The sequence below is a fragment of the Pinus tabuliformis genome, chromosome 2_2, assembly GCF_031772625.1.
Source record: "Pinus tabuliformis cultivar Carrire ecotype Pingquan chromosome 2_2, CPIR1, whole genome shotgun sequence".
Lineage (NCBI taxonomy): Eukaryota > Viridiplantae > Streptophyta > Pinopsida > Pinales > Pinaceae > Pinus > Pinus tabuliformis.
The window spans coordinates 459887311-459898117 of NC_142300.1; the positions used below are offsets into that span (position 1 = coordinate 459887311).

At 36.1% G+C, this 10807-nt stretch overlaps 1 pseudogene; it reads right to left on the reverse strand.

Annotated features, from left to right (window-relative positions):
* Positions 1 to 706: 706 nt before the first annotated feature.
* On the reverse strand, positions 707 to 1315 carry LOC149193270 (putative UPF0481 protein At3g02645 pseudogene; annotated as a pseudogene).
* Positions 1316 to 10807: the final 9492 nt, after the last annotated feature.

Consider the following 10807-nt stretch of genomic DNA (forward strand, 5'->3'; position numbering starts at 1 on the left):
TTAGAGCATGGGATTGCATGCAAGATTCCTTTTGCATGATTTACTCCTTGATTTGCTCCTTCTTTAACTCCGCAACTGACTAGTTATCTCTGGAACTTGTTGTAGGTGTTGAGTCTTCTCATTGATCACCACTATAGTGCATTACCTTGGGATCTTCACCCAGTGATGCTATATCATGAGCATTGTAACATATTTTCGAATGTATCATTATTTTCTTCTTTCGATTTTTTTTTAGTGTTTTTGCTCTGCAAAGCTGTGTGTTCAACCTTTACTAGCTAGATTCCTCTGTGCAGGTTTTTTAACACATTTACACGTCTCGCGTGAGTGGTATGATCTTAACGACGGATTCCTCGTCTCCATCTCCTTCCGCCGATTGGATGGTATCTTTTTTGACAAGAAGATTCAAGGATCTTATGCTCCGCACTCGCCCACGCAAACTCCGAGACAAATCGAAGGGGGCGAACGTTTAGATAGGAGATAGCCTTCCATAGCAATGTACTGAAGGCCAGTCTAACAGTTGAACTGTCCCCTTTCTCAGGCGACTCCGTTTCTTGCTCATTACTTGGATTTGGATTCTGATTGTTGTAAACATTAGGGACGATGGCGTAGTACAGCACCTCTAGGACGTGCCCTTTTCCATTTATACAGAGATTTGAGTTGTCGGGCAGCTCGAAGGTGAAAGGAGATAATTCCTGGCAAACAAATCTTAGCAGCCCGGAGAGCCTCTCCTCTGCGTGGATTTAGAACCCATCTGCAATTCCAAAAGTTTATGCAATAGAAACAGCGGCAGTTGATTTTCCAGCATCATCACATCTCTGAAAATAGAGTTGTGAGCAGCGCTGTTGTCACTCACATCTAAGACTCGTCCCAGTTGCTTGAACTCAGCGTCCGGCGTTTTGTTGGCGTGTCTGACATAAAACTGCAGACATTCAAGAAGGAAGGCGGCGTCCATTGACACAACCCATGCCAAGGTTTCTTCCTGATAAGCGATGAACTTGTGATAACAGCTCCGGATTTGCCAATCGTGCTTCTTAAACTCCTCCACCACGACGGACTGAAACTTGCCTCGTTTGTTGATTCTTTTCTCAAATCTGTGAACAGTTGCAAGTTTGTAGCGCTCCATCTTATAGAGCTCCGATCTCCAATGGTGATAAGGGCCGATGGAAACGGTTTGAGGAATGTACGCTTCCGGCTTTAGCGCCAATAACTCTTTGGGCACATTAAACACGGACGCACACAAGAAGTCCTCGTCCTCTTCTTCTGGGAGGATATCCAGACCTTCATTAATTTGAATAACCCAAATATTCTCATCCATTTTTGGTTGAACAATGTTAGTGTTCGATTCCATGTTTCAGGGTCAGAGAAAAGGAGGCGCGTACAAAATTGTTGAGAAATATACGAGAAAAGGGCAGAGAAAAAATAAGACATGTATGAGACTAGTGTGCATCAGCCGGCTTATATAGAGGATAACTACATAAGTTGGCCGAGGTAGCGGCGGGTGAACACTTTCCGTGTCAACGTATGAATCTAACATAGGGGTTTATAGATGTCTAACCGTTATTATTAATATAAGCTTACCCTAGCTGAATAAGTACAGTTTTTTAAGGATTTGTTTATGGAGGTGGAGGATAGGGGTTTATAGAGATAGTGTTTGAATCATATTTTTATGGTGAAAATAGATTCACCACTTTCAGAAATTTTTAATTCATCTAAAATTATGAAGTTTCAGACCTTTTACTTAGATTTACAAAAATTCTAGCTAAATTTTTTCAAAATATGACCTAAATTTCCATAACTTTCCATCAAAATATGACCTAAATTTCCATAACTGTCCAGGGAAAAGACATAATTGTTAGACTACGAGGTTTTTTAGACTTTCAGGAATGGTCGTCACTCCAACTCTTCCGGTTCACGTCTGTCTTCGCATGCGTTAAGTTGAATTAGCGGTGTGATTTCATCTCTTTCGTGATTCAATCTTTGTACGCCGTTCATTGACATGGTCGTCGCCACTGCGCTGACGCATTTGATATGATCTCTCGACGTGGAGGAAATTGCCATGTTGTTTCGGTTTAACGTGAAGAAAAAGGGACTCTTCAAGGTGATGGTAGCGGGTTCCGAACAAGGCTCATGGCTTAACTGAATTGGATTGTAGAGTTTTGAATTATTTTGCAATAAATGTAAGGATGGTAAGTGAAAATCTTCAATAAAGATAAGGATAATGGCTATATTGTATATCTTCAATTTTTAAATCTGCAATAAAGTTAAGCATGAGATAAAGATGTCTGAGGTGACGGTGTTTGATGTTTCTTCGGTGTGGCCTAGCTCATATCGTTATAAATAAGGTACACTACTAAATGGAAATGGTCAAGAGTTATCGTTAATAGCAGGGATGTCAGATGGCAAACAAATAAGACCGATAACCAACAGGCGACGCATATGTTTTTTTGCCGGAAAAAAAAACACCCGCGTTGCGCTTTGAAAAATCTACAAGGAATGAATTCGGCTTTACGAGTCTGTTGCCAGTTGGCACGGGTACCACTGAAGCTTTCATCTAGGATGAATGGAACAAACAATTATATTTCTAGTTATCGTATTCTAATAAAGATTAGGTAAAAGGAAGGATAATCGGAACAAACAATTATATTTATAATTATCCCTTTTTAACATAAACTAGGTAAAAGGAAATGAGTTTTATGAGGCGTGAGGAAGGGTCCTAAGAAGATTTTATATATATTTACGAAACCTTATAATTTTCTTTTAACAGTTTCGTTTTTCGTGAGTGAGTGAATTTCTACCTTCCCTTTTCTCATTTCTTTTGTCATATCAAAATCATTTTAGTATACATATGTCATGTCAATTGAGAACGTTGAAGTAAAACGAAGGAAGGAACCCCACGGAATCGTGATTTGGGAGTTATTGCCAGATCGCCGAGGTAATTTTGAACGAAATTTTTGTCGCCTCTCGAGGAGTTTATGACTTCTAACTGCGTGGAGATTTTAAAGTAGCGCGAAGATTTTGGGAGTTTATGTATTTATCTTTCTACGCGTGGAGATTTTAAAGTAGCGCGAAGATTTTAGGAGTTTATGTATTTCTCTTTCAATCGGTAGATTTTGGGAATATCTCAAAATTTGATAACCAAGAAAAAGGTCAAACAGTTGAGCCCAAATTGTCCGATTTTAAGATCTGCAATTGACTCCAGATCGTCAGATTTTAGTATCTGTATTTGACATAAAAGATACCCATGTACTGTCAAACGAATTGTTTTTATGAAGTTTTCGCGATAACCTCTGATAGGAATATTAAATTGATAGTTTGTCTGGTCAAAATTACCAATATTAGGAGAGTTTCAAACATGATCTTTCTGAGATGCATAAATCTCATGAGAGGAATATTAAATTGATAGTTTGTCTGGTCAAAATTACCAAAATTAGGAGAGTTGCAAACATGATCATTCTGAGATGCATAAATCTCATCCATGGAAAGTACATCCGTTTAGAGACGGGAGAAAAGTGATAAGAACTGGGTACATCTAGTGCTGACTCACTGGTGAATAGCGTATAACTGCAGATTTTCGTTTAACCTCTCCTGACCCTAAAATATATCTGCAATTGACATAAGCTCCGTGGGGCATACTCGTCTCGCCTCCTCGATGGAAAGTACATCTGCGAAGAGACGGGAGAAAAGCGACAACAACCGGGCGACAACGACTGGGTACATCTAGTGCTGACGGACCGGTGGACATGTCTTACAACACAGACGTGTTTTTAGTGGAAAGAGAATCAGGATAGTGAAGGACAGAGGAGAAAACCACTTTGTTACAACCGTTAATGCATACTTGATACAGTAGAGTTGCATAATCACAAATTTCAATTCCTTGAATGGATGTAAATTGGAAAAATAGAATAACAAAATGTTTTCGAGAAATTATTTTAAAGGATCTTAAAATTTCAATAATGGTTATACTAATTTTAATTATTATATATATTAATATTTTTTTTCCATTTTAAATCTACATGTGAATTACCAAAAACATTATCAATTTAAAGAGTAATTATATATAATACTATTTAGTTATTAATATTATTATTTATTATTTAAAGTCTGAATTAAGCTTCAAATCTTGTATGTGTATGCTTTTTTACTTTTCATTTTCAACTTTATTTTAGTGTTTTTTTTCGATATTTCTTATATCTCTTTTTTTTTCCCTCATATGTGTTTCTATATAAAATATATCTGAGTGAGCTTCTCTATCCAAGTTAGTGAGTTCAAAAACATCTTAATTTTATTTCATTTCATGTACTATGGTTACAATAGCTTTACTCTAATTTTTTGTTCTTCTTTCTACTATAGCTATAGAAAATTTTCCATATTCACTTTCAACATCATCATATTTGGGCAATGCAAGTTGCTTCTCAAAAAAATGTTAATCCCACCTCATAATCAAATTCAATTTTCACTATAGTTTCACTCATGCCTTTAACAACTTCCATAGCTACATTCTCCTCACATTTCGCTATTGCATCAAAAACAGTTTCAATTTAATCTTCAACTTTGAATTTCATCATCCATGTGGGTGTTTACATGGTGGGCTTCACTATTTTCACCATGATTATACTTTATATCTTCTACAAATTCATTTATTTATTCTACAGGTTCTTGAGCTATATTGTTTAGGACAATTGTAGCTTCTATGTTTTATATATTTTTTTTTATTATGATAGTCATTTTATCAACAATTCAAACTTTATGTGACTGATGCAGAGTGTGATGTTTCCCTTTTCACCATATCTAGCATCCAAGCCTTGTTCAATAAGAGATAATGCTACTGCATCATTTGTCTTATTTAATCAATATTGATTCATAACCTTATAAGTTGCTTAACTTGAGGGTTCTTCAAACCTATAGAATATAACATCCCATAAACCTTTTGAGTGTCATATTGTTGACAAAAAGGTCATATTTTTTACTAAGAAATAAAAAATTAAATAACAAATAAAAATAATATATATATATATATATATATATATATATTTTACTTAAAGAAGAAATAAATTCATGACTATTTACTCTACACTATAAAAACTTCCTCTTTTTTCATACTTTATTTTCTTTTTTTCAGAATAATTTTTAATATTCTCTTACTTTGATTGTTTAACTTGAGAGTTTTTCAAATCCATATAACATAACATGCCATAAATCTTTATCATATTAACAAAAAAACAATTTTTTAATAGAAAATAAAAAATTTAATAACAAATAAAAATCATATATATATATAATTTCTTTACTGGAATTCATAACCATTTACTCTACACTATAATTACTCCTCCTTTCTTCATACTTTACTCTCTTTTTTCCTTGAATAATTTTAATATAATCTTATTCTTTTTAATTATTTAAATCCTTAATCACTAATGTTTCTAATCAAAAACATCTTCCAAATTTTTTTTACCGGAGTCATCTTTCAAAATAACCCTTTCACCTTTTTCGAAACTTTTATACATCAATCCAACTTCCACGCTTATTTTCAACATTGTTTAAGGAAAAAAAAACGAGCTCTGAATAAATAACTTTGTGCCACAGAACCCAGTCAAAAAGCTCAAGAAATACTTATTATGAAAAATTGCTACTTCCACGTCACTCTAACCTCTCCACGAACGCCGCGAAGGGGGCTGAGGGCAGCGGCTCGGACTCGATCGTGATTCGTGGCGGACGGCAATGTCTGCAAACGAGAGAAAGAGATGACTGCGGCTCCCTTTCAAACGACGGCGGTTTCAACTCTTCCACCCTCCCCGCTGATCACTCGTAACAAATCCGCTCCTCGGGGTTTGATAGTTTGGTTTCTCTAGCTGTGATAGTTTCGCTTCTCTTGCTCCAATACTATTAGGAAAGAGAAGAGAAAACCACACTGCTATGGCAATTAACAGAGTGCATAAATAGAAATTAAACATGGTGGAAAAAATCTCTATAACGATCTAGAATGACATTAATAAGTACACTAATTTTAACTATCACAAAAACGGCTAGCGCTTCCTAAATTTTAACACTACATACCACGCATGCAAATTAACAACTAATCCATAATAACCTGACACCGTCTTTCCAATATGATATAAAGAGGCGTATCGCGATAGTTATTACAATAAGCATATTTAAATCAATATTATATAGAGATCGATAGTATTACAACTGACAAGGAAGCTAAGAGTTCAGTGTGTGTTTAGAAAGCTCTCACAACAAAGCCAGTGAAGAGCTGTACGGACCGTCGAGAAGAGGGGTGACGAGATGAGCGCTGAACTTATCTCAATTCTAAAATATTGATCTCACTCCTGTTCGTTTGATTTTAAAATATTTACAAAATCCACAATCGAGATAAAGTATTTTTTCCTTTTTCCTTTATAATATTTAGTTATGTAATATTTTTTCCTTCGGCCGAAATTCTTGATGTAGCAATATGTAACATAATTTTTTTCACTAATATGATAGTATATTTCGGCTGATTGATTTTTTTTTGTTTTCAAAGGTGCTAGCTTTAATGGAAAAGCACATGTCCGGCCCGCATTAGGTTAGTGGTGCATAAATTAATCATTAAAAAAATAAAAATTTCACATTTTATATTTTATTTGTAAAGAGAATATTTTATTGTTTTTAAAGAGAGAATAATTGAAACAATATATTTTTAATGATAACTATAATCTAGTGAAAAACAAAAATGAATGGTCTCTTAAAGGATAATAATACCTATATTCTATATTATCTTATAAAAATAATTTTTTACAACAATAATGTGATACACGTTTAAAAACAGTATTCATAAAAATTATAAATTTTTCATAATCCAATTTACTCAAAAATTATCCTTAAAAAATTGTCTTGAAACCTAGATTTTATCATAATTAGACTTTCAAGAATGTCATCACCCTGACTCTTCAGCTTCAAGCCTGTCTTCACACGTGTTAAGTTGAATCAGCGCTGTGATTTCATCTCTTTCGTGTCATGATTAGATAAAATGTGAACAAAATTGAAAAAAAGGAGATGTAGCTCTCAGGTGTGGCCTGCACCTGGAGACTACACTCACAAAACAGAGAGATCACTCTCGTACACTCTATTACCATCAATGAAAAGATTACATCATTAAATACAACTCTAAAAATCAGGAAGTTGCAACCACACTCCTAAACTCTAGGAACAAATCCTAAACTAAGAAGATACGTTACAACTATGTAACCATTTCTCCATTAATACAAAATAATGTTAATTATTTTCAACTCCCCCCCTTAATGGAGAAAGGGTTCTCCTGAACTCCTAACATCCCTCTAAATAATTCAAATTTCACTCGTGCAAGAGGCTTTGTAAAAATATCAGCCACATTGTCACAAGTTTTACAATATTCAACAACAATTTCTTTTGACTGTATTTTCTCTCTAACAAAATGGAACTGAGTGTCTATATGTTTGGTGTTTTTGTGAAACACTGGATTGTATGCCAATTTAATGGTGCTCTGGTTGTTGCTTTTGATGGAAGTGGGATTCTTCTGTTCTTTTCCTGCATCTTTGAGAAGCCTTCTCAACCAGATCGCTTCACATGTCGCTGCACACAATGCTTGATACTCAGCTTCACACGAAGACAAAGCTACAGTACTCTGCTTCTTACTGCTCCATGCTATGACCCCGGATCCTATGTTGAATGCGTAACTTGTGATGGACCTCCGATCATCCAAGTTACCTGCCCAGTCTGAGTCTGAGAAACCTGATAGAGTAACATCAGATGTGTCAGTGTATAAAATACCATAATTAACAGTACCACAAAGATACCTCAACACGCTTTTTGCTGCTACCCAGTGACTTTCAAGCGGTTTCGACATGAATTGGCTCAACACACTAACAGAGTATGCTAAGTCAGGTCTGGTTGTTGTAATATATATCAAGCTGCCAACCAGCTGTCTATACATTGTAGCATCAACTTCTTTAGTGCCATCGTCACTGCTCAACTTCAGATTCTGCTGCAAAGGTGTCGCTGCTGATCTACACTGATCCATACCAAACTTTTCCAACAGATTTCTGGCATACTTCCCTTGGGTAAGAAAAGTTTGCCCAGTATCTCTGCATACTTCTAATCCCAGATAGTAATGAAGGCTTCCGAGATCTTTCATCTCAAAAACTTGTGCCATAAGCCTTTTGATTCCTCTGATTAAATCATTTGCATCTCCTGTTATAATCATGTCATCCACATACAAAGAAATCAAAATAATTTGCCCCTGATTATTGTACTTGGTATACAAATTTGGGTCATTTAAACTTCTATGAATGCCATGCTCTACAAAGAAAGAATCAACCTTTTCATACCAAGACCTGGGTGCTTGCTTTAAACCATATAAAGCCTTTTTCAATCTGCAAACAAGATGTTCCTGCCCCTGCTTTACAAATCCTTCTGGCTATACTAAGTAAATTTCCTCTTTTAAATCACCATTTAAAAATGCAGATTTAACATCAAGCTGGTGTAATTCCCAATTACATTTAGTAGCTAAAGAAATAAGCATTCTAATTGTATTTAACTTTGCTACAGGTGCAAAAGTATCATCAAAATATATACCTTCCTGCTGTGAATATCCTTTTGCAACCAACCTAGCTTTTAATTTTTCTATACTTCCATCTGCATTCATTTTTGGTTTAAATAGCCATTTACATCCTATGGGTGTTTTATTCTTAGGCAGCTCAACTAAATCCCAAGTATCATTTCTAAGAATTGATTCCATCTCTTCATTCATTGCAGCTCTCCATTCTTTGTAATTAGAGGGTTCTACAATGTTCAAAAACTTTGACATCAAAGAATAGTCTCTCAATTTTAATGGTAATTGAGTCTTCCTACCTGATCTCCTTGGTAGGGGACTTACCTCAAATTTGTTTTCTTCTGCTATAACTGGGCTTGCATTATCACCTTCTTGCTGTTCTTCTTTTTGTTCTTTTTTCTGCTCCTGCTCTCTTTCATCCTCGTTGCTGTCCTCCAACAACAATGGAATGTGCCAATCATCACCAACGTCATCTTTCCCTTCCTGTACCTGTTCATGAAACACTACATCCCTGCTTGCAAATGTCTTACGAGACTCAGGATTGAATAATTTATATGCTTTAAATTATGTGCCATAACCAACAAAGATGCATCTAGCTGCTTTAGGGTCTAATTTCTTCCTATCAGCTTTGGGTATATGGGCAAATGCTTTTGACCCAAATACTCTTAGATGGTTTACTGCTGGTTTAAATCCATATAGAGCTTCAAAAGGGGTTTTGAAGCCAAGATACCTGGTAGGACTTCTGTTCTTCAAATATACAGCAGTGTTAATAGCCTCTGCCCAAAAACTATTAGACAGACCCTTACCTTGTAACATGCTCCTTGCGCACTCCACCAAGGTTCTGTTTTTGCGCTCTGCAACTCCATTCTGTTGTGGTGTGTGTGGCACTGTATACTGCTGAACAATCTCGTGAGATTTGCAGAATTTCATGAATTCCCTTAGCTTGTATTCTCCCCCTTGATCAGATTGGAGAATTTTTATACTCTTACCAAACTGTTTTTCCACCAAGGTTTTAAATTCTATAAAGCACTGGAAAGTCTGACTTTTCTTGTTCAAAAAATAAACCCATGAATATCTAGTGCAGTCATCAGTAAATAACAGAAAATAATATGCTCCTCCTAGCGACCTTGTCTGCATAGGTCCGCATACATCAGTGTGCACTAGTTCTAAAATATTTGTTTCCTTCCTCTTATCATGCACAGGAAACTGTTCTCTATGCATTTTTCCTAAGGCACAACCATCACAATTTAACTAAATATTACGAAAGATAGGGAGCCCCTCAACCATACCTTTCTTCTGCAATAACATGAGGTCCTGCAAATTCAAGTGACCGAACCTCTGATGCCAGAGTTGTTCGGTTGTCGATCCTCCTGCAACCATGGCTTGCTTTGGTATACTTTTTGCATCCAGTCTGTATAGGCTTCCAACTCGCATGCCTGTTGCAACTATTTCATTCCTGCAATCCTTTATCACACAATGAGTCTTAAAGAACTCGACTTGCATATCTTGATCAGCCATCATGGATACAGATATCAGATTTTTCTTAATTCCAGGTACATATAAAACATTTTTAAGGTGACTAATTTTTCCATTTGGTAACTTGACTGAAATCACCCCATAACCTTTAATCTCGTATCCACTATCATCTCCTAGGTATATTTTTGATCCATTTATACTTTCTTCAAGACTATCAAAAAATTCCTTTTTACCTGTCATGTGAGAGGATGCTCCGGAATCGACATACCAAATATCGTCCTCATTAGATGCTGAAAGGGCACAGTCGACTGTGAACAGTCGAAATTCATGACTGAAGTCTTTATCTTCTTCTTCAACAAAGTATCCTCTGTGCTTTGCATTTGCCTACTTCCTCTTTGCATCATCAACCTGCTTCTTATAACATTCACTCTGTATATGACCCTTCTTTCCACAATAATAACATTTCTTTTCAGAATGATTTGCAAGCATACCTTTATGTGGATGCTTCTGCGATGTTCCTCCTTTTTGTTGTGATTGCTGCTGTGGCTGCTTCCCTCTGAATGATCGCCATTTCGCCATCAGCGCAAGATCATCACTCTGGGGGTTCAAGTTCTGTCGCCGCTCCTCCTCTTGCTGCAAGATCCCTGTCAGATCATCAAATGTGGGTGCTTTCTCCCTTGCCGCCAATCCAGTGATGAACGTTTGAAATTCATCTCGCATCCCATTCAGTGTGATTGCGACAAGATCAGAGTCAGACACCAT